General features: G+C 43.6%; 1 pseudogene; it reads right to left on the bottom strand.

Annotated features, from left to right (window-relative positions):
* Positions 1-1834: 1834 nt before the first annotated feature.
* Positions 1835-19981, bottom strand: LOC132379837 (interferon-induced protein with tetratricopeptide repeats 1-like; annotated as a pseudogene).
* Positions 19982-25317: the final 5336 nt, after the last annotated feature.

The raw sequence follows: 25317 nt of genomic DNA, 5'->3' as shown, positions 1-25317 counted from the left end.
GATATCATTGCCACATGCTCAGTAAACACCTCCCTCGCCTCCCACAGTAGCCTGGGGTACATCTCATCCGGTCCTGGTGACTTACCCAACTTGATGCTTTCCAATAGCTCCAGCACATACTCTTTCTTAATGTTTATACGCACATGCTTTTAGTCTGCTGTAAGTCATCCCTACAATTGCCAAGGTCCTTTTCCAAAGTGAATACTCAAGCAAAGTATTCATTAATTACCTGTGCTTCCTCCTCCTGTTCCAGACACTTCTCCACTGTCAGACTTGATTGGTCTTATTCTCTCCCATCTTATCGTCTTGCTCTTCACGTACTTGTAGAATGCCTTGGGGTTTTCCTGAATCCTGCTTTTCTTTACTTCTTGATGAGATTTTCAACAGCCTTTGTACACCATGTTTCCTGTACCCTAACATCCTTTCCCTGTCTCAGTGGAATGTACCACTGCAGAACTCCATGCAAATATCCCCTGTACATTTGCCTGAGACCATCTGTTTGCAATTTAATGCTTCCAAGTTCCTGCTTGACAGCTTCATTATTCCCCTCACTCCAATTAAAAGCTTTCCTAACTTTTCTACTCCTATCCCTCTCCATTACTATTGTAAAGGAGATAGAATTGTGATCACTATCTCCAAAATGCTCTCCCACCGGGAGACCTGACACCTGACCAGATTCAGTTCCCAATACCAGATCAAGTACAGCCTTTCTCTTGTAGGCTTATCTACATATTATGTCAAGGAACCTTCCTGAACACACCTAACAAACACCGAGCTAAACTCCTTACTCCACAGAGATGCCAATCAATATTGGGGAATTAAACTCTCCCATCATAACAACCCCACTATTACTGCACCATTCCAGAACCTGTCTCCATATCTGCTCCTCGATGTCCCTATAACTCTTGGGTGGTCTATATAAAACACACAGATGAACATTGACCCCTTCCTGATTCTAACTGCCACCAACAGAGACTCAGTAGACAATCCCTCATTGACTTCTTCCTTTTCTGCAGCCATCACCAAGGGTCTTGGCCCGAAAAGTCAACAGTGCTTGTCCTTATAGATGCTGCCAGGCCTGCTGTGTTCCACCAGCATTTTGTGTGTGTTGTTTGAATTTCCAGCATCTGCAGATTTCCTCGTGTTTGCTTTTGATATGTACACACAAGGTTGTTTGGAATTTTGCAGATACATTGTCTCGGTTGTTAATTATTATGAATGAAAACTCTGATCATATTTTGTTGTTATAAACATTATCTTTTTGAAATTTCATTAGTGATCCCCAAAGCCCCTCCACTTTCACTTCCCCGTCATTCCCTTCCAAGCCACTCCAACACCACACTCCGCAGGTTGGAATCATACTGTTAAGGATTTGTTGCTCATTTTCGTTTGATTTTGTCAAGACAAGACCAACTTCTGCTTTGAAGCTTTAATCAACAAACACATCCTTACAGGATATTTTACAAAGTTCTTTAAGTTAAAATCAAACTCCATATATTTGAAAAATTAAATATATTCGACAATTAAAATTTGAAAAAACAAATGTGGAAATATTTTTGATTTCTCGGTTAACTCCACTTGCTGCAGTATCCCAAATCCCTTTTTTCAGTGTCCAGAGAAGCACAGTTAAATTCAGTTTGTTCAGGGTACTTGGGGAATTCATATATTTAAAAGAAACACAATAGTTTGATCCAGTTACAAGGGGACCATTTTTGCAAATTGAACACTAATGAGTAAGTGAAGGTGTTAAGAGGATATAACTGGTAAAGCAACACCCCACCAAACTTATCCTCAGATCAGATGGAAATACATCTTTTAAAGATCCCAGTGGTGCTCAGATGTGCAATTGAGAAAGAGCACTCACATATTCCTCATTGCCAGGATCAAACTTCAAGGCTTTCTCAAAGTATTCAGTTGCTTTATGCTTGATTCCATTCAGCTGATACAGAATTGCTTTAATACCAAGAGCCTTGCTATCATGGGCATTTATTCTAAGTTTCCTATCTGCCCACATCCAAATTCATGCGACATTTTTCCCGTTCACTTGAGTTATATGCAATTTTCGCTCCTTTCAGGAAGAGGCGAACAGCATTTGTTTCAGATTTCTTCTGGTACAGTTCAAATAGCCCAGCTTCCAGACATATACGCTGCATATTCTCTGGACAAATGTCCATTAACTCCACCAATCTACGGTAAGTCTTCTCTGCTCTGGAATATTCCCTATTTGTTATGCAGATCTGTGCAAAGTCCAGCTGTGGTTGAATAGCTAACCTTCGACGGTGCTCAAAAGACTTTTCAAAGTGATACTTGCACAGATTGATCAACTCAGCTTTCTGATGAAATTCAGGATTGTGAGGATATCTGCTACAAGAGTATTCCAGCTTACTTCTGTAGCACAATCCAAGTTGGTGGTGTATGAAATAAGAGTATGGAGTTAATTCTAATGCTTTGTTCAAGAGCTCGATTGTTTTCTCCACAGAACCTCTTTGTCTATAATGTATTGCAGCATAGCAAAGCATATATGGAAGATCAGACCTTTTCTTCAATGCTTGTTCAACTAATTCATTTGTTTCCTCGTTTTGACTTAGCCACTGCAGTTTTAGAGCCAACAGCACCTTTGCCAAAGTATCAACTGGATCAAGTTCCAGTACTCGTCAGGAATGCTTCACTGACTGACTCTGATCACGACGCTCTGGGGTTCCAGAAAATGTATGCAGCCGAGACAGTGCAATCGCATATCCCATTATCCACTCAGTGTTGTCAGGATCTTGCTCCCGAGCCTTTGCAAAGCATTCCTTTGCCTCTTCATAGTATTCACTAGCAGAACCCAACAATGACAGTCCCTTCTCCCCGTACACCTCGGGTATCATTGCTGTATAGCGAGGGCCATCACTGAGCGGTTTACAGATCATCTCCAGCTTGTCGAGATAGGACTGGGCCTCGGTCAGTTGTCCCATGTGGTAATGCACCCAGGCAAAGTTTCCATAGGTGATGATGCTTCTTCTTTCAAATTCATCTTTGTACTCCTCCCTCAGAATCTTTTCAGCTTCCTTTAAGTTTTCAATGGCTTCTTCAAAATTATCCTGCAGACAGTTTACAAAAGCAAGATGGTTATACGAGGCGGCTTGATATTTTACACCCAATGTCAGAGAATCTTGCAATCTGAGCATCAGATTGTCCAAGTCAATAGTTTCTTTCTGTGGCCTCCATGTGAAGTGACACTGCAGCTGATCGAGCTTCTCTTTCAATAAATCTCTCGATGTGTTGCTGCAAGAGAGGAAAAACAGAATCATGAATTCCATGTCAAGTCACTTGGTGCCGGTCTGACCTGCAATCCCATAAAACGCAGATTTGCTAACTGCATGAAAGCTGCATCTAAATGATTTTCTTATAATTATGGCATTGAAAACCTGGAGATGCTCAGCCTTCAGTCAGCATCTGAAGAAGGAGTATGTTTCAGATCAGTAACTCAATATGAAGAATTGATTCATGTGATGAAGTTGAAAATGTGTCTCCTGAACAGCCAAGGCAGCTGATCTGTTGCTTTGTTACACTGATGCTGGACTTGGTTTTATTACCAGACATCGAGCTCTCCCACTATTGCAGACTTTCATTTTTTTGCCAGCAGCCTGAGCATAACTCCAGATCTCGGTACAGAGAAGTGGTGCTTTTCCCCAGACAGCCACCAGTACTCAGACTCAATGTCTAGAAGATTGAGAACTTCAATAACATTAGTGAGATAAAGCTGTTTTGTGAAGCCCACTGAAGTCTGGCAATTTACGAGTTACCAGACCAGTTCACAGAACAATTGCATTAGCAACGTCCCCTGATCGTGCTGCACATTTCTGAAAGAACATCGACCAGCATCGAACATAGAACATGTTGTGCTGACCTTTAACCCTACTGTGAGATCAACTCTGCTTCCTGCTTCCTCCCAAAGGAGATGAATTTGCCGCACCGTGGATGCAGCTCCTCCATTCTGTCCTGAAAGCCGCTAGGGGCTGGAAATTATGACAGTTTAGAGTAGCATGTTCCTCTGGTGTATTACCTCAGTACCGAATGCACCCCGTAGGCTCCAACGTGCTCAAATCTACACGGCTGTAGTGTATGGCAGAGTTGAGTCAACTCCTACTTCTAAAAACTTTGAAAATTAAAGATGAACTTTCTTTGTCACATGTACATCAAAACATACAGTGAAATGCATCGTTTGGCATCATATCAAATGAAAAAGAATTGTGCAGGACAGTCGGCAAGTGTGTCAGCACGTTTCTGGCACCAAATACTCACTAACCCTAACCCGTACATCTTTGTAACATAGGATGACAATCAAGAACCCAGAGGAAATGCACACCTTCACAGAGAGAATGTCCCCATTCCTTACAAATTACCGTGGAAATCAATCCGTGGTAAAGTGATTACGCTGACTGCTAAGTTTTTCAAATAATGTCATTGTTCTCAGTCGTATTCCACCGAAGCCCCCTGTTTGAGGAAGACAAGTGCAGATAAACCGACTTCATCAGACTCCTACTCTCCTACTCCTCTTGCCTCTCCTGCCGTGAGTAAAGATTATTTATTGAACTTGCTCTTGGATCTGGTGATCAGACAGCACAGAAGGCTCTTAAGAAGTCAGGAATGAGATGCAAATATTGTGTTTAGTGCCTTTTTAATTCTTGGTATTAACAAAAATAACAGTAAAGCACTGCAGTTCCCTGCACTGTTTCCACCCCAGCAGAGTAACGTAGGGATCACCCTACAGTCTCGTCATTCAGCTACTGTGTTAGCCTGTATGTCCACTCTCAGTTTTTCAAAGTTATTGCACTTTGATTCACTAATTTTCGTAAACCACCTCCTCTATAATAATCTGTACATAAAGATAAACTGCAAGGAAATGTCCTTTACCTCATGATGTTCATTGGATGGAAAGCAATTTGTGCTCTTTCTCAGTTTGTGCCGTTCTTCTTCTGCTGAGTCTCCGTTGTTGTGTCTGATGTTCGATCTGACAACCCTTTATACAATCCATTACTTCCTGATTATCAGTAGAAACTCAAATTCAAAGTCAGTTGATAACACTGAGGTAATGAAAAATAATTTGGTTGCATTTTCTGTTACAACATTGCTGAGCCATAGAAATAATCCATGTGTCGGCAAAATGCCAGTGTAATTGGTTGCTCAAACCATTTGTTTTCAAATAATTATAATTTTCCCTTTTTCTAATTATCAACAATTTGCAATTCTGGTCACAATTGTAGTGCCCTGGTTGACATCTTTACTGTCGGTATTTCATTTATCAATTCTGTAAGAGCAGTTTGTTCTGCTTTCAGTCTGTTTGGGTTATTGATGAAGATAAGTGATGTTGTGGAATATGTGTCATCCAATTAGTGGGAGGTTTTCTTGGTGAGGGACAATAAGGTAGGTCTTGGGCTTCTGTTCAGTGGGAGATGGAGAGAGAAGATGCTGGGGAGAACCAGTCATAGCATACAATCCAGTGGTAGACCCTTTTGTTCGCGATGGATTGTGAGTGACGCTCAGAAGGTGGTGTGTGATTTCTCGCTGACCGAAGGCCCAGCGTGTGAGTGACAGAGAAGTTCAGGATGAGCTGCACCTTGTGCACATTTGCCTGTTTAATTAGAATTGGCCCTTTTCTTTCTGTTATTCTCACTAACACTTTAACATAGAAACATAGAAAACCTAAAGCACAATACAGGCCTTTCAGCCCACAATGCTGTGTTGAACATGTCCTTACCTGAAAACTACCTAGGGTTACCCATAGCCCTCTATTTTGCTCTCAATGTACCTATCCAGGAGCCTCTTAAAAGACCCTATTGTATCTGCCTCTGTCACCGTTGCCAGCAGCCTGGTGTACACACTCACCACACTGTGTAAAAATTTACCCCTGACATCTCCTCTGTACCTACTCTCAACTCCTAAAAACTGTGCCCTCTCATGTTAGCCATTTCTGTTCTAGGAAAAACCCTCTGACTATTCACATGATCAATGCCTGACTTCATCTTATACCCCTCTATTAGGTCACCACTCAACCTACACCTCTCCAAGAAGAAAAGGCAGAGTTCACTCAACCTATTCTCATAAGGCTTTCTTCCCAGTCCAGCCAAATCTCCTCAGCACCTTTTCTATAGTTTCCACGTCCTTCCTTTCAGTGAAGTGACCAGAACTGAGCAAAGTACTCCAACTGGGTCTGACCAGTGTTCTGTAAAGCTGTAAAATCACCTCTCGGCTCCTAAGCTTAACCCCACGGTTGATGAAGGCCAATAAACCGTATGCTTTCTTAACCACACAGTCAACCTGCGCAGTAGCTTTGAGTGCCCTATGGACTCAGGCATCAAGATCCCTCTGATCCTCCACACTGCCAAGAGTCTTACCTTTAATAGTATATTCTGCCATCATATTTGATCTACCAAAATGAACCACACCAAACTTATCTGGGTTGAACTCAATCTGTCCCTTCTCCTCCCAGTTTTGCATCATATTGATGTCCCACTGTGACTTCTGACACTCCTCCACAATATCCACAACACCCCCAACCTTTGTGCCATCTGCAAATTTACTAACCCAACCTTCACTTCCTCATTCAGGTCACTTATGAAAATGACAAAGAGAAGGAGATCCAGATCAGATCACATGGAGACTGACATTCATGCAGAAAATGACCCATCCACGACCACACTTTGCCCTCTGTGAGCATGCCAATTCTGGATCCACAAAGAAAGGTCCCTTTAGATCCCACGCCTCCTTACTTACTCAAAAAGCCTCCCATGGAATACCTCATCAATGCCTCGCTGAAATCCATATACACTGTATCTACTGCGTTACCTCCGTCAATGTGTTTACTCATATCCTCAAAATATTCAGTCAGGCATTTAAGGCACGACCTGCCTTTGACACAGCCATGCTGACTATTCCTCATCATGTTATGCCTCTCCAAATGTTCATAAATTGAACCTCCCAGGAATTTTTCCAACAACTTACTGATCACTGAATTAAGTGTCACTGGTCTACAGTTTACTGGGCTAACTCTACTCCCTTTCTTGAATAATGTAACAATATCTGCAAGCCTCCAATTGTCCAGAACCTCTCTCGTCCCCATTGATAATGCAAAGGTCATCTCCAGAGGCTCAGCAATCTCCTCCCTCGTGTCCCATATTAGCCTGGGGTACATCTCCTCCAGTCCTGGAAACTTAACCAACTTTTTACACTTTCCAAAAGCTCCAGCACATTCTCTTTCTTAATGTCTATATGCTTAATCTTTTCAATCCGCTGTAAGTCATCCCAACAATCAGTTGTGTTAAGTTAACTCGTAAGTATAATTCCTTTAATTGTATGCAGTGTACTTTCTGTTATTTCATGGCACTAATTTGTAACAAGGTGGCAAATTACACAGCATCCACACAAACCGTGGTTTCGGCTGGAATGAGCAACCTCAATCTCATGAGTTTGGTGGGACTTGAGAGTGTCTTCCCTAGACTTACACAGCCAAGGAAACCAGGGTAAATCATTGTGGGGACGCGTCCAGGATCGAGATCGTTGGATGCTTTGTAATTGCCCTGAGCATTTATCCGGTGGGTTGTGTGTTTAAGTCTGGGTAGAACTACTGTCCGTAAAGTGATTGCGATATGTGGTTATGGATGCTGCAGAGCCTGATTGGAGGTTCGATAAAATTGCAGGCAAGGATTTTTTTAAGTTCAGAGTAGCACTGACATAACGGCAGTTGAACTGTCTGGTCCTTTTGGGGTCCCAGGGGAGGGGGGGTCGTGAGCTGTCCAGACTTTCTGGGATGAGGGGAGTGTAGGCGATCGTGCCGAATCACAAGCTGAGTCTCCTGTAGCTGGGGCCGGGGACTTCAAAGACAGGTTGCTCCCCTTCCTGAGGAGCGAGGGGAAGGAGTGGTCTGATATGAAATGTCTAAGGAGCCCCCAGAGAGGAGCGAGAATTCAGAATTACAATCACTCTTACCTCTCTGGCAAACAAATGTCCCAGTGCACAGACTGAGGGTCCTTGCTATCGAAAGCTGAGAACGCTCTGAGGGGTGAAGCCCACCCCAAGGGGAAAGATGAGTGTGAGGCTTGGGGTCGTGAGACAAGCCGGGGAGAAATACTTTCCAGAAAGAGGAAAGTTAACTGCCAAGTCATTCAACTTTGGGTATTCCCCGATACCTGGTGGTTGTAAGCAGAGGTTGATCCAGAAAATGTTGAAGCTGAAAGATGTCTTTTTCCGGATGAGATTGACGTGGGTAGTTTTGTGAAGCCCAGAGAAGTCTTGACAATTTATGAGTTACCAGACCAGTTCACAGAACGATTGCATTAACAACATCCCCTGATCATGCTGCACATTTCTGAAACAACATAGACCAGCATCGAACATAGAACATGTTGTGCCGACCTTTAACCCTTCTCTGAGATCAACTCTGCTTCCTTCTTCCTCCCAAAGGAGATGAATTTGCAGCATAGTGGATGCAGCTCCTCCATTCTGTCCTGAAAGCCGCTAGGGGCTGGAAATTATGATAGTTTAGAGTAGCATGTTCCTCTGGTGTATTACCTCAGTACTGAATGCAGCTCGTAGGCTCCAACGTGCTCAAATCTACGTGGCTGTAGTGTATGGCAGAGTTGAGTCTCCTCCTACTTCTAAAAATTTTGAAGATAAATGATGAACTTTTGAAGAGCACCCAAGAGCACCTGCCGCATCATTCGGGTGACAGATGACACCCCGTTCTGAGAAAGGTAACTGCGACCTGCTCCTGCAGAGGTGAGGGACGTTTGGCCGCATCCACAGAAGTTGAAGGTAGCTGGGGTCATCACTGTGACCAGAAACCCTTACACATCTCCAATAGTGGTGGCCAGAAAAATGAATGGGTAGGTGCAGATGTGTGTAGACTATCAGACTCTGAACAGGTGTACAGTCCACAACCGGTATACAGACCTGAGAATCAAGGACGAGCAGGCCTGTCTGAATGGTGTGAGGTGTTTCAGTGTGCTGGACTTGAGGAGTGGGTATTACCAGATCCCCATGAGTGAGGCTGACAAAGAGAAGGCAGTATTTATATGTCCACTGGGATTCTTCCATTTTGAAAGATGCCCCAGGACATAGCTGGAGCCTTTGGCACCATCCGGTGTGTCACGGAGAAAACCGTGGGGAATATGAAATTGCTTGAGGTATTGGTGTATCTGGATGACCTCATAGTGTTTGGATCCACCTTGGAGGAACAGGAAGCGAGGCTACTGATGGGGCTGGGCTGCCTGAAAGCTGAAGGGTTAAAGCTTTCCCCGGACAAGTGCCAGTTTTACAAGACCTCTGCCAACTCTATGTTGGGGACGGGATGGAGTAGCTAAGGATCTGTCAAAGATAGAGGCGGTGACCACATGGCCAAGACCACAGACTGTGAGTGCCATGTGCTCATTCCTTGGGTTCTGTGGGTACTATCGGAGGTTCATGATAGACTACTCTAAAGTGAGACACCCTTTAAATCAGCTTCTGTGCATTGACCCTCCATTGGGGAAGGAAGGGAGGAAGAAAGGAGTGGATGGTAGAGATTATCTTAACACTTCAGAGCCTTTTGTGGTAAGATGGGATGTGAAATAGGAAGAGTCCTTTCAGTTGCTGAAGGATCTGCTGACAAAAGTGCCAGTGTGAGCTTTCACAGACCCCCGGATGCTGTACATGCTCACAGATGCCAGCAGAGAGAGCTTAGTCGGTGTTCTATATCAGGATCAGAGCACAGGGATGAGAATTGGCATTTGTCAGCTGGAGTGTGTCTCCCTCAGAGAAAATCTATCCCACACACAAGTTGGAGTTCCTGGCATTGAAATGGGCAGTTGTGCATAAGTTAGGCGAATGTTTATATGGTGCCAAATTCAAGGTATGAATGGACTGCAACACATTAACTTCTATCCTGACCTTGATGAAATTGGATGCCACAGGCCATCGCTGGTTGTTGGTGTTGTCTGCCTATGATTTCAGTCTGAAGTCCCATCTGGGAAGCAGAAACACTGATGTCGAAGCGTTGTCCCAATGTGTGCATGACGGGCTGGACAGGGACGGAGAGTGGGAGCGCTTTCCTGCCATTGGAGTGAAAGCCATGTGCCAGTTATCCATCACGGGAAGGTGCAGGAAAGGCAAGGACAGAATCGAGATGTAGATCATTTGGGAGGTTCTGATGGTGCCATTCCACAAGCTTACTGCAACCTGACTGCTCTGAAGACAAAGCAGTTGCCAGAATTGAGCCCCAGGAAGTGGCAGCTGGTCAGCGAGATGACCCGTGTATTGGTACTGTTTGGTCAGCGACTGCGAAAGGGAACGTGACCCAAACAGAAAAGATGAAACACTCTGCGGTGTCTCTACTACTGAGAGAATGGCCCAGACTGGAGTTGAGGAACCAGGTTCTACACCGGGTCACATCGCCTCCGGACCGGCCTCAGCGTTCCCACGTGGTTCTGCCTGAGAAGTATCACAAGGAGTGTCTGAGACTGAAGGTGTAGATGATGAGATAAGGAGGCCTCAAAGAGTCAGGAGTCCCCCAGATAGGCTGGTCTATGTAGCACCAGAGTGTGGTTGTGTGAATGAAATCACCGGAGACAATCACTGGTAGATACAAAACAGTTACTTTATTAGACAAAACAAGGTACAGCAGGCATCATGTAGAGATGCCTTTGGTGGAAAGGTCTGCTGGCCCAACGTGGGGCTCGATATTTTGTGTGTCAAACATCAATAGACAGCTCCATAATTTCAATATATGGACAATTCTTTCTTTTGAACTACACACAACCTTCACACCCTCTGATTCACATCCACACCACAGAGACTGAAATGATTTTTAATCAGCATTGTCGGGACTGGGACTAACAGCTTTTAGGAACTCTACAAAGAAGGGATCCGTATATTCTTGGACTAAGTGTGTAAATGTAGGAGGGGACTATGGTGAAAAATAAATGTGCTAGGTTTTCTAAAATTGATTCCTTCTTAATTAGGCCATGAACTTATCATCATCCCTCGTATACTGTTATGCTGTAGGTATTTCATTTATCAGTTCTGTAAGAGCAGGTTGTTTGGCTTTCAGTCTGTTTGGGTTATTGATGAAGATAAGTGATGTTGTGGAATGTGTGCCATCCAATTAAAGGGAGGTTTTCTTGGTGAGGGACAATAAGGTTGGTTTTGGGTTTGTGTTAGAACATAGAACATAGAAAAGTGCAGCACATTTCAGGCCCTTCGGCTCACACTGTTGAGCTGACCCTCAACATGTCTCCCATATAACACCCCACCTTAAATTCCTCCATATATTTGTCTAGTAGTCTCTTAAACTTCACTAGTGTGTCTGCCTCCACCACTGACTCAGGCAGTGCATTCCACGCATCGACCACTCTCTGAGTGAAAATCCTTCCTCTAATCTCCCACTTGAATTCTCTCCCCTTACCTTAAAGCCATGTCCTCTTGTACTGAGCAGTGGTGCCCTGGGGAAGAGGCGCTGGCTGTCCACTCTGTCTATTCCTCTTAATATCTTGTACACCTCTATCATGTCTCCTCTCATCCTCCTTCTCTCCAAAGAGTAATGCCCTAGCTCCCTTCATTTCTGATCATAATCCATACTCTCTAAACCAGGCAGCATCCTGGTAAATTTCCTCTGTATCTTTTCCAATGCTTCCACATCCTTCCTATAGTGAGGCGAGCAGAACTGGACACAGTACTCCAAGTGTGGCCTAACTAGACTTTTATAGAGCTGCATTATTACATCACGTCGCTTACACTCTATCCCTCGGGTTATGAAAGCTAACACCCCATAAGCTTTCTTAACTACTGTTTCTACCTGTGAGGCAACTTTCAGGGATCTGTGGACAAGTACCCCCAGATCCCTCTGCTTCTCCACACTACCAAGTATCCGGCCATTTACATTGTACTCTGTCTTGAAGTTTGTCCTTCCAAAGTGTACCACCTCATATTTTTCCGGGTTGAACTCCATCTGCCACTTCTCAGCCCACTTCTGCATCCTATCACTGTCTCTCTGCAATCTTCGACAATCCTCTACACTATCTATAACACCACCAACCTTTGTGTCATCTGCAAACTTGCCAACCCACACTTCTACCCCCACATCCAGGTCGTTAATAAAAATCACGAAAAGTAAAGGTCCCAGAACAGATCCTTCTGGGACACCACTGGTCACAACCCTCCAATCTGAATGTATTCCCTCCACTACAACCCTCTGCCTTCTGCAGGCAAGCCAATTCTGAATCCACCTGTCCAAACTCCCCTGGATCCCATGCCTTCTGACTTTCTGAATAAGCCTAGGGTGTGGATCCTTTTCAAAGCCTTACTAAAATCCATGTAGATCACATCCACTGCACTACCCTCATCTATATGCCTGGTCACCTCCTCAAAGAAATCTATCAGGCTTCTTAGGCACGATCTGCCCTTCACAAAGACCTGCTGACTGCCCCTGATCATACCATGATTCTCTAAATGCCCATAGATCCTATCTCTAAGAATCTTTTCCAACAGTTTTCCCACCACAGACGTAAGGCTCACTGGTCTATAATTACCTGGACTATCCCTACTTCCTTTTTTGAACAAGGGGACAACATTCGCCTCCCTCTAATCCTCCGGTACCATTCCTGTGGACAAGAAGGACATAAGGATCCTAGCCAGAGCCTCAGCAATCACTTCCCTTGCCTTGTGGAGCAGCCTGGGGAATATTCCATCAGGTCCTGGGGACTGATCCGTCCTAATGTATTTTAACAACTCCAACACCTCCTCTCCCTTAATATCAACATGCTCCAGAACATCAACCTCACTCATATTGTCCTCACCATCATCAAGTTCCCTCTCATTGGTGAATACCAAAGAGAAGTATTCATTTCGGTATTTCGGTATGCCTCCAGGCATTTCTTACCACTTTTATCTCTAATCGGTCCTACCTTTACTCCTGTCATCCTTTTATTGTTCACATAATTGAAGAATACATTGGGGTTTTCCTTTACCTTATTCGCCAAGGCCTTCTCATGACCCCTTCTTGTTCTTCTCAGCCTCTTCTTAAGCTCCTTTCTTGCCACCCTATATTCCTCAATAGACCCATCTGATCCTTGCTTCCTAAAACTCATGTAGGCTGCCTTCTTGCACCTGAGTAGATTTTCCACTACACTTGTCACCCGTGTTCGGTGGGAGATGGAGAGAGAAGATGCTGGGGAGATCTGGGCACAGCATACGATCCAGTGATAGACTTGTTTGCTCAAGATAGATCGTGAGCGATGTTTGAAGGGTGGTGTGGGCTTTTACGCTGATCGAAGCCCAGCACGTGTTCTCAGCAGAGAAGTTTAAGATGAGCTCCAACTTGTGCACAGTTGACTTTCATTAGAATGGGCTCTTTTCTTTTTGTTATTCTTGTTTTTACTTTTGTTTCTTCTTTCCTAAGTCTTCAGTTAAAATTCATAAATATAATTCCTTTAATCATATACAGTCAGATATTCCACCTCTCCCTGAAGTACTGAGAATCTCCTGCATGTTAATAGCCGCTCCCTGATCCCTGCAAATCATATACAATATCCCAGAAATTTATTTATGTGGGTGGGCTTAACAATCGACTTCTCTCTCTCTTTCATTGTCCAAAGTAAAATCTGTGAGCACAGGACAGTTGGGATTCAAAGAGCCCTGCCAGTTGATGAAGCTGTTTTTGATGCTGCCAAATTCTAATTGTGATGTAGAAAGGGAATTCAGCATGGTGCGTCACATTAAGACAGAATTCAGAAGTCAGCTGTCTCACAAAACACTTGTCAATCTGATATCTTGCAATATTAATACATTCATAGACACAGACTGCTATGATGTTGAGTTTTCTGTCAAAATGCTCAAATCTGCCAAGCAAGCCACATCACAGCATAAGCAACTTTGCATAAGAAATAGAAAAGCTATTTGCATTAGCGTTTAGCTATTAGCATTGAGACTGCCAACAATCTACTCAACAAGGAATAGAAATTATATATATATAAAACTGTGTGTGTATAGTTTCAGTATGTGATCAAAACAATTGTTGTGTTCAATCATAATCAAATATCCTGTATGCATACATTCTAGGAGGTGCACCGGGGGTGGGGTGGATAAGGGGTTGTGGGGGCAGGGGTGGTGGTGCTACCTCCCTGAAATGGGTGTTTGCAGGGTTGTATGTCTGTACAGTGTACTGTCTATAATTTCATGGCACTAATTTGTAACAGGGTAGCAAATTACACAGCATCCTCACAAACTTGGGTTTGGGGTGGGAGAAGCCGTCTCAATCTCACGAGCTGGGCAGGACCGGAGAGTGTCTTCCCTAGACTTATGCAGCCAAGGAAACCAGTTGCCTTTTCCAGTTGTCTGAAAGTCTGGAAACAGATCACATTAAATTTAACGGATCCAGTTATCCATGCTCGCATCACTGCGATCCCTCAATCTCAAGTAGGTGAGGCTCCCTTCTCTCTGCTCTCATTCATTCACCTCCACACTCGTAATGTAAATCATCTCTCCAGCCACTGGCAAAGCTGGATCAGTTATTCACTGGTAACCCCGTGTCCACAGGCATATCACATTGCTAGTATACAAAGAAACCGCTTGTGTACGTCCGTCGGTGACCAGTATTAACAATCGATGCAGCCACCAGCTATTTGTCTGACCTGGATGCTGACCTCACCAACTTAATAATCTGGTCAGACAGAGAAAGCGTTGCTGTCATTCCTGCCTGTTTTGGTGGGTGACTTTCACACTTTTCTCTGTTTTGTCGAGCACATTGTCCAACTCTGTCCTGGTAGGCCATAGCTGTAACATACTGTGACATCACCTTTACCAATCTATGTCTATTTGGGCAATCTCTTGCCAGGTGCCCTATTTTCTGGCACAGAAAACATGTCCACTGTGTCTTCATAGCAGCTACATCCAATACAGCCACTTTATGACCTCTCTTTCTCCTTCTCTGATTTATCTCTCGAGTGGAATATTTAGGTCCCACAACTGTCCCCAAAACTAAAATTTCCTCATGGGTTGAGCTCAGGCCTTCATTCTGCATTTCCATGTGGACTGGATCAGCCATCCCTGGATTTTCCAACCAGAGTGTTCCTCATATGCTTGATATTTATACTCTGCATAATCCATGGGAGGCTCATCAGCTCTCTGAACCATGGGCATTATCATTCCCCAGAGGATATAACCTCTCCCTCAGAAATCTCCAAACTAATTGAAAATATGAGGGATGGATAAAAATTCCACACACTGCTCCTGCACATTTATAGCCCAGTGGCGGTGGTTGGTGCGGTATGGACAAGACAAGACAAGACAATTAAACAGTATGTACTTAAAAGCAGATGGTATGTACTGTGCAATCTTCCACTTCTGTGCAAGAAAGCTAAGTTGTTTAGTTACGATGCCTGTTGTATAAAAGTGCGCTATATCAAAATTTCAAAATTAATCTTAACGAACACAAACACACTTACAAACACTATATATTCTCTCAAACAAGTACACACTCTTCCTCTTGTCTCCTGAATGGTCAGTAAGCGCCTTTCACTTCTGCGCTCTCCATAACACCACCGACCTTCGTGTCACCTGCAGTGAAGGAATCTCATACGAAGACTCATCGTGATTTTCAGAGTTAGTTTCTTTAGACTTAAATCCCCAAAACCCACTTTTGTTTCTAAATACTGGAGTGAGTAATCTTCAGTGAAGCACAGGGACTGGGAATCATAATAACAAAGTTTCTATTTCAAAATCACGCTTTCATAAATGGTTGCCATCGTAGCAACCTGGTTTGTGCGATACTATTATAGCTCAGGCCATTTGGAGTTCGGAGTTCAATTCTGGCAGCACCTGTAAGGAGTTTGTATATTCTCTCCGAGTTTCCTCCAGGTGCTCCAGTTTTCTTCCACTGTGTAAAGATGCACAGTTCGTGGGTTAATTGGTCATTTTAAATTGCCCTGTGATTTGGCTTGTGTTATATGGGAGTTTGCTGGGCAGTGTGGATCATTTCCTGGAAGGATCTGTTCTGCACTTTATCTTGATATAAATGAAACCCTGTTTGAGCGGACATCTCCAGATACATGACTGGTTAGCCTCTCACTAATAAGCCAATGTATTCAGCGGTGATAAAAACAACTTTCTCGAATGTCGTACATCCATGGCTTGGGTCCCACCAGACCGGGAGAGCCAGGATGTATCGACCACCCGCACCCCAATCTGAGCAAAAACTGTGTAAATACTGTCCGCAATCATTTTGCCATCAACAAGAAATAACAGATCGTACACCATGTATAATTGTAAAGAAAGTATATTTACTAATTTCAGCTTTATTGAACATTTAGGAAAGATTTACAGGATGAATATCATCTAATTTCAAAAGATTACTCTACAACTCTTTCACTTTGGAATACTCTCCATTTCTTACACTTATAACTGCAAAATCCAGTTGTGGTTCAATAGCTGATATTGGACGATGCTCAAATTCCTTTCCAAAGTGATATTTGCATTGATTAAACAACTTAGCTTCCTTGCAAAATGCGGGATAGCGAGAGTTTCATTGAAGTTATGAATGGCTTGTTTATTGTTTCCCGGCAGACGATTTACTAAAGTGAGTTGGGTTGTGACATGTGGCTTGATATTTCACACCGAGATTTCTAGCATCTTGCAATATGTACATCACATCTTCCAAGTCAATGGTTCCCTTCTGAGGGCCCCACGTGAAGTGACAGTGAAGCTGATCGAGCTTCTCTTTCAACAAATCTCTTTGTGTGTTGCTGCAAGTGAAGAAAATTCATGAAATTGGTCACTTCATACATGATCATTTTTCTTCACGTCAATACCTGTAACAGAGCTAGGAGTCCACCAAACTTTAAACACATGAATAAATTTCAATGTGTACATGTATTGACCCGAAATGGAAGTTACTTTTATTTCATATTTGAATTATTACCTCTGTGTCCAGTTGTACACCTGAACACCTGCTCGTTGATGTCAATATCCGATCAGCCAATCACGTGGCAGCAACTTAATGATGGACCAAATGCCTACTTTTGACTGTGTGACACTGAGATTGTCTGACATCTCCCTCTCACCAATCATGGAACTGCTGAGCATCCAAAATGGTACAGAATGTGTTGCAGACACTCGATGTCTCAATAACAACAGACTGTACTGGATATGCTTTTTTGTCTGAAGTTGTTGAACCAAGTGACTGGGCTGTAATCTGTTTAACTGGGAGATAACTGTTTGCAATGAAAGCTTATTGGCCTGAAATAATAACTCTGCTTTACTTTCGACAGAAGCAGCCTGATCTGCCTTTAATGATGTGCCTATGAATGCACAACACCAACACTGTGCACCAGGTACAGTTACAAAAATTCATTCGGCATACTTATGTAATCAAGCCTCTGTGCTTGGTTAAGAAATAAAGTATAAATACAGGAGAACTTACAGTGTTCTGTAACTCATGTTCATTTGAAATAATGTTCTCTGAATTTCTTTCACAGCTTCAGATGAACTTTTAATGTTGAGTCGATGGAGAAGTGTGTCCTGTGTTCTGATTTCCTGCTCTAACAGATTGACAGCAATTAACTGATGGTGAATATAAACTTATCCTAGAAAGGAAACCAGCTTTCTCCAAGAAATGATGCCACTGAAACAACAATGCAGGCAGATGCAGAGCTCTCAGTATCCAATTACCGTACAAAGGCATGCTGGGATAGCAACAGTAATAAATAACTTGGCCCATCAGACCCAACCTGATTGGCTGATCTTCTATCTGTCCACTCTTCCTACCTGGCAGCATCTCAGACTGTCTTTTAACTATTTGTGTTTCCCTGCTTTCCCCCTTCCCAGAATTCTGTGGAAGGAAGACAGAGACATTGGTAGCAGTGATGTTCTCAGAGTCAGCAAGGGCCCCTGGTTTGTTGGAAATCTCTACTTTGAAATCTGGACTGGATGAACAAGATTGTTCTACACTAAACCCCACTCACCCCATCACCCCAGAGGGTAGTGTAGTGACCCCTAGAGGACGGTGTAGTGAAGTGACAGAGGCAGTCCATAGTACCTCAACACAGTGCAGTAAGACCTACAGTGACCTCATGATTGTAGTTAATGTGTCACAGATTGGCTGATCTAAGTTCAAATCTGGACTGGATGAACGAGACTGTTCTAATTTAAAACCCCACACACCCCATCACCCCAGAGGGTAGTGTAGCGACCCCTAGAGGACGGTGTAGCACGGTGACAGAGGCAGTCCATAGTACCTCAACACAGTGCAGTAAGGCCTTCAGTGATCTCATGAGTGTAACTAATGTGCAACAATGAGCAGTTCTGAAAAAAATGGCTTGTCTCTATCGTTCATATTCTAGAAATTCCGTTGCATAGCACAATATTTGTCAAAGGGATGAAACAAAATATATTTAACCTGGAATAAATCATACTTGCCCTCAAATAACTCTACTCATAACATTCCACTGCATGCACACACAATGACACAGTACTGCTTAGTTTTGTTGCCTTTCAGGTCCAGGGGCTATAGTGAGTGCTGATGCAGAACCTTCTGGATCTGGAGACTTGTTTGTGAGGTCAAGTAGCACATCTACTCTTACCCCATCGTCCCACCACCCCACCAGAGATAGGGTTCCTCTTGTCCTCACCTACCAGCCAACCAGCCTTCATGTCCAGCACATAATTCTTCAAAACTTTCACCACCTCCAATGTTTCCCACCACCTAGTGTTACAAACCCCGTAACTGGGTCACTTACCAGCAAAGATAGAGAGGTCCGTTGAAGTCTGATGATACTATTTTTAACAGTATTTATTGGTAAAAATACACAAAACTAATATCAATGCAAATATACAGATAATATACATCGTCAATACTAAATCTAAAAATGTGCGTGTAATAATAATCAATAAAAATAAGCTCTATCGTTTTCTAGGGGATAATGTATTGTCCAATGGATATATAAAGTCACTCAGTTCATGCAGGCCGCAGCCTTTGAGGACTGCTGGGTTTGCAATGGTTGGAGAGAGAGAGAGTTTTGGAGAAAAACTTGCCGGCTTTCCTTTTATGATTTCGAACCGTCGGAGTCTCGTTGTTGTGGCCGTTCACCTGTGGCCTCTTCTTTAGCTAAAGCCGTTCTTCCGTGGTGAGCACGCCAATCCCAGGCAAGGGAAGGATGCACAGGAGCCCCCCACCGGCTGTCACTATTAAACGTTGTCACGGGATTTCCAGTGTTTCTCCTGGTGTGTCTAAAGGGGTTGAGCCCCAGACCCTCTTTTATCCTTACTCACGGGGTCTCAGATGTCAATCAGGTTGGGATGATGCAATCCCTCAACCAGTCCACCCTGGTCATCCCCTGAGGGGCTTCAATGAATAGTACAGTACTCAATACGCAATTCCGTCTCTGAGAGACAATAGCCGTTATCAATGGTTTTGTTTTGCTGAGGCCAGGACACATTCCAAACCTGGTGGATTTTCTTTCATTTCCTGGGTCCCAGACCTGAATTAGTAGCGATATTGCGATTCTCAAAAAGGAGGGGCGACTTTGTACCCTTTGGCCCCTCCAAGTTGCGGCACATTCGTAACACTAGCAGATCTTTCCCTGCCCACACCTTCTGTTTTCCACAGGGATTTTCCCGATGCTACTCCCTTGTCTATTTATCCCTCCCCACTGATCTCCCTTCTGGAACTCATCCTTATAAGCTGAACAAGTTTTACCCCTGCACCTACACCTCCTCACTCACTACCATTCAAGACCCTAAACAGTCCTTCCAGGTGAGCCAACACTTCACCTGAGAGCCTGTTGAAGTTGTTTACTGTGTTTGGTGCTCCCAGTGCGGCCTCCTGTACATTGGTGAGTCCCAACATAGATCGGGAGACTGTTTCGCTGAGCACCTACACTCTGTCTGACCGAACATGAGGGATCTCCCAGCGGCCAGCCCCTTCAGTTCCACTTCCCATATGTTCATCCACGGCCTTCTCCACTGTCGTCATAAGGTCACCCTATATTCCGTTTGGGTAGCCTCCAACCTGATGACGTGAACATCAACTTTTCAAATTTCTGATATCTGGTAATGCCCCCCATCACTCCCCCATCACCTCTTTCTCCATTTCCCATTCCCTTTTCCCTCTCTTACTTCATTCTGCAAATGGATCCACAACTTCCTAATCGGAAGAGCATAATCTGCATGGATTGGTGATAATAGCTCTTCCTCACTAATGATCAACACTGGGGCACCTCAGGCGTGTGTGCTTAACCCCCTGCTCTATTCTCTCTATACCCATGACTGTAGGGCTAAGTATTGCTCAAACACTATCTATAAATTTACTGATGATTAAACCATTGTTGGTAGAATCTCAGATGGAGGAGATATGCCAACTAGGGAGTGGTGTCACAGTAACAACTTTGCCTCAATGTTAGTAAGATGAAAGAGCTGATTATGGACTCAGGGAGAGTGAGATGAAGGAACACATGCCAATCCTCATAGAGGAATCAGAAGTGGAGAGAGTGTGTAGGGTCAAGTTTCTGGTTGTCAAGATCTCTGAGGTCCTAACCTGGTCCCAACATATCAATGCAATTATAAAGAAGGCAAGACAGCAACTATACTTCATTAAGAGTTTGAGAGATTCAACAAGTCAATAAATACACAAAAATTGCTACAGATGTACCATAGAAGCATTCTGACAGGCTGCATCACAGATGGCCATGGAGGCCAAGTCACTGTGTATATATAAAGCGGAGGTTGATAGGTACTTCATTATAAAGGTGTCAAATGTTATGGGCAAAAGACAGGAAAATGGGGTTGAGAGGGACAATTAATCAGCCATGATCGAATAGTGATGCAGGCTCAATGGGCCAAATGGCCTAATTCTACTCCTATGTCTTATCCTTCGTTTGCAACAATTTTTTCTAGTTTACTTAGGAAATGGATCATGCAGTCCACAATGTAGGGTCAAACCATCCAAATTTGAGATAGCTAATCTACTGATATCTAAAATAAATCTGATATCTCCTTCGTCTTTCTCAATCTCACCATCTCTGTCTCTGGAGCCAGCTTATCTACTGAAGTCTATAATAAACCCTCAGACTCTCACAGCTATCTGGACTATAACTCATCCGACTGTATTACTTGTAAAAATGCCTCTCCTTCTCTCAATTCCTCCGTCTCCGCCGCATCTGCTCTCAGGCTGAAGCTTTTCATTGTAGAATGAAGGAATGAAGGAGATGTCCTTCTGCCCTCTTGCCACCCTACCAGGGATAGGGTTCCTCTTGTCCTCACCTACCATCTGACCAGCCTCCTCATTTGGCACACAAAAGGAATTCGAACTATTTGCCATCTAAGGTTTGCAACGTAAACAAAATATTGAAATTTTGAATTGTTCTTGCTCGTGCAAATATTTCGTATGAACAGTTTTTGTCTTAGAAACAAAACCTTATTTCCAAACGTGTGTGGCTTCTATTCACTGCCTCCTTTGGACACCTGGATTCCTCTGACAGCTCAGTGGCACCGAGAGTAATTTGATTTTCTCAAAGAGTGTGGCGACCAGTCACCCGTGAGAAGACCAGTGATACACGGGTGATGCACCCTTCTTCATGTCTGGTGAGGGAAGGGGGAAGACGCCAGATTTAAAAAAAGATGGGGGTGGGGAAGGGGGAACAGTTAGAAGGTGGTCAGTGAATCCAGGAGGGTCGTAAAGATAAAGGGCTAGAGAGGAAGGAACCCGATCAGACAGGAGAGTGGACCAGAGGAGAACAGGGAGGAGGAAGGGACCCAGAGGGAATTGATGGAGAGGTGAGAAGAGGTAAGAGGCCAGAGTGGGTAAGAGAAGAAGAGGGAAAGGGGTGGGAATTTTTTCACCCCAGAAGGAGAAATTGATATGCATGCAATCAGATTGGAAACTGCCCAGACAGAATGTAATGTGTTGTTCCTCCATCCTGAGGGTGGCCTCAAGAGGAGGACATGGACTGAGATGTCAGAATGAGAATGGGATCAAAACATTTTGCCACCAGGAAGGGTCAACATCTGTACCTGCTAGTCAATTCTGTATTAAAATGACATTCCTCTGTTCAGACTTCAGAACAGTGTGGTGACAGGAGACACACTCTTCCCCTTGTGCACAAATAAATGAAGTATAATTATATTTTATTTAGACATACAGCATGGAACAGCCCCAACTGGCCGAATGAGACTCAGCACCCAACAACACACCTATATAACCCTAGTGTGATATCAGGACAGTTTACAATGACAAATCAGCCTGCTAACAGGTTTGACTTTGGAATGAGGGAGGAAAAACGGAGCATCAGGAGGAAACTCACGTATTCACGAGGAGGAATAGAAAAACTGCTTATACACGACATCGGAATGAAACTCTGAACTCTGATACCCCAGCTGTGCTAACCACTATGCTACCGTGGTGACAGAGGAACAAGTGTCCAGTTAATTGGTGACGACACGTTCTCTCTTTGCAATTTCCGATGATTGATCCCGAGCTGGTGGTCATATGCTCTCTTTTCTCCTTTCTGCATCTCCCTTCTCATTCTTCCCCAGCCCTGAAAATTTTATGGGACAATAGCTCACTTAATCTATAACCATATCTGATTTCCATCTCTTACTTACAGGATTATTACCTATCAGCAGCCGAGCTCATGGTTGTCTTTTGGCTATCAGTATAGCACCAGGTCAGGTCAAAGGCATGATTCCTGCACTATACCCTTCCATCTTCTTGTTCTGTTATGAGTCCATTGGCACAGAAACAAAGAAAGCCTACAGCAAAATACAGGCCCTTTGGCCCACAATGCTGCACCGTACATTTACTTACTTTAAAAATCACTTCCGGGTACCTCTTGCTCTCTATTTTTCTAAGCTCCATGTACCTCTCCAGGAGTCTCTGCCTCCACCATCATTGCCCACAGACCATTCCACACACTAACCACTCTCTGTGTAAAGAACTTAACCCTGACATCTCCTCTGTATCTACTTCCAAACACCTTACAACTGTGCCCTCTCACGTTAGCCATTTCAGCTCTGGGAAAAAGCCTCTGACTATCCACATGATCAGTGCCTCTCATCATCATATAATCCTCTATCAGGTCAGCTCTCCTCTGTTGCTCCAAGTTGCAAAGACCGAGTTCACTCAACCTATTCTCATAAGCCATGCTCCCCAATCTAGGCAACATCCCTGTAAATCTCCTCTGCACCTCTTCTATAGATTCCACATCCTTCACACTATCCACAACACCTCCAACCTTAGTGTCATCAGCAAACTTACTAACACATCCCTGCACTTCCTCATCCGTCTCATTTATAAAAATCACGAAGGGTCCGAGAACAGAGCCCTGAGACACTCCACTGGCGACCGACCTCCATGCAGAATATGACCCATCTACAACCACTCTTTGCCTTCTGTGGGCAAGCCAGTTATGGATCACAAAGCAATGTCCCCTTGGATCCCATGCCTCCTTACTTTCTCAAATGTCAAATGCCTTGCTGAAATCCATATACTATACTATATCTACTATATAGTATCCATATACTATATCTACTGCTCTACCATCATCAATGTATACAGTTATATCCTCAAAATATTCAGTCAGGCATGGAAGGCACAACCTGCCCTTGCCAAAGCCATGCTGACTATTCCGAATCAGACTTTATATAAATCCTGACTCTCAGGATGTTCTCTATCAGTTTACTAACCACAGAAGTAAGACTCACTGGTCTATAATTTCCTGGGCTATCTCTATTCCCTCTCTTGAATAAGGGAACAATATCTGCAACCCTTTACTCCCCGGGAACATCTCCCGTCCCTATTGTTGATGCGAAGATCATTGCCACAGGCTCAGCAAACACCTCCCTCGCCTCCAACAGTGGCCTGGGGTATATCTCATCCGGTCCCGGTGACTTACCCAACTTGATGCTTTCCAATAGCTCCAGCACATACTCTGTCTTAATGTTTATATGCTCATGCTTTTAGTCTGCTGTAAGTTATCCCTACAATCGCCAAGGTCCTTTTCCATAGTGAATACTCAAACAAAGTATTCATTAATTACCTGTGCTTCCTCCTCTGGTTCCAGACACTTTTCCACTGTCAGACTTGATTGGTCTTATTCTCTCCCATCTTATCCTCCTGCTCTTCACATACTTGTAGAATGCCTTGGGGTTTTCCTTAATCCTGCTTTTCTTTACTTCTTGATGAGATTTTCAACAGCCTTTGTACACCATGGTTCCTGCACCCTAACATCCTTTCCCTGTCTCAGTGGAATGTACCACTGCAGAACTCCATGCAAATATCCCCTGTACATTTCCCTGAGATCATCTGTTTGCAATTTAATGCTTCCAAGTTCCTGCTTGGAAGTTTCAAAATTCCCCTCACTCCAATTAAACGCTTTCCTAACTTTTCTGCACCTATCCCTCTCAAATACTATGGGAAAGGAGATAGAATTGTGATCACTATCTCCAAAATGCTCTCCCACCACGAGACCTGACACCTGACCAGATTCAGTTCCCAATACCAGATCAAGTACAGCCTTCCTCTTGTAGGCTTATCTACATATTGTGTCAAGGAACCTTCCTGAACACACCTAATAAGCACCGAGCTAAACTCCTTACTCCACGGAGATGCCAATCAATATTGGGGAATTAAACTCTCCCATCATAACAACCCCACCATTACTGCACTATGACTGTCTCCATATCTGCTCCTCAATGTCCCTATAACTCTTGGGTGGTCTATAAAAAACACAGAAGTACAATTGACCCCTTCCTGATTCTAACTACCACCCACAGAGACTCAGTAGACAATCCCTCATTGACTTCTTCCTTTTCTGCAGCCATCACGAAGGGTCTTGGCCCAAAAAGTCAACCGTGCTTGTCCTTATAGATGCTGCCAGGCCTGCTGTGTTCCACCAGCATTTTGTGTGTGTTGTTTGAATTTCCAGCATCTGCAGATTTCCTCGTGTTTGCTTTTGATATGTACACACAAGGTTGTTTGGAATTTTGCAGATACATTGTCTCGGTTGTTAATTATTATGAATGAAAACTCTGATCATATTTTGATGTTATAAACATTATCTTTTTGAAATTTCATTAGTGATCCCCAAAGCCCCTCCACTTTCACTTCCCAGTCATTCCCCTTCCAAGCCACTCCAACACCACACTCAGCAGGTTGGAATCATACAGTTAAGGATTTGTTGCTCATTTTCGTTTGATTTTGACAAGACAAGACCAACTTCTACTTTGAAGCTTTAATCAGCAAACACATCCTTACAGGATATTTTACAAAGATCTTTAAGTTAAAATCAAACTCCATATATTTGAAAAATAAAA

Source organism: Hypanus sabinus, chromosome 22, assembly GCF_030144855.1.
Source record: "Hypanus sabinus isolate sHypSab1 chromosome 22, sHypSab1.hap1, whole genome shotgun sequence".
In the NCBI taxonomy this organism is placed as follows: domain Eukaryota; kingdom Metazoa; phylum Chordata; class Chondrichthyes; order Myliobatiformes; family Dasyatidae; genus Hypanus; species Hypanus sabinus.
The sequence above is the reverse complement of the archived record's forward strand: the minus strand, read 5'-3'. Positions and strand labels throughout refer to the sequence as shown.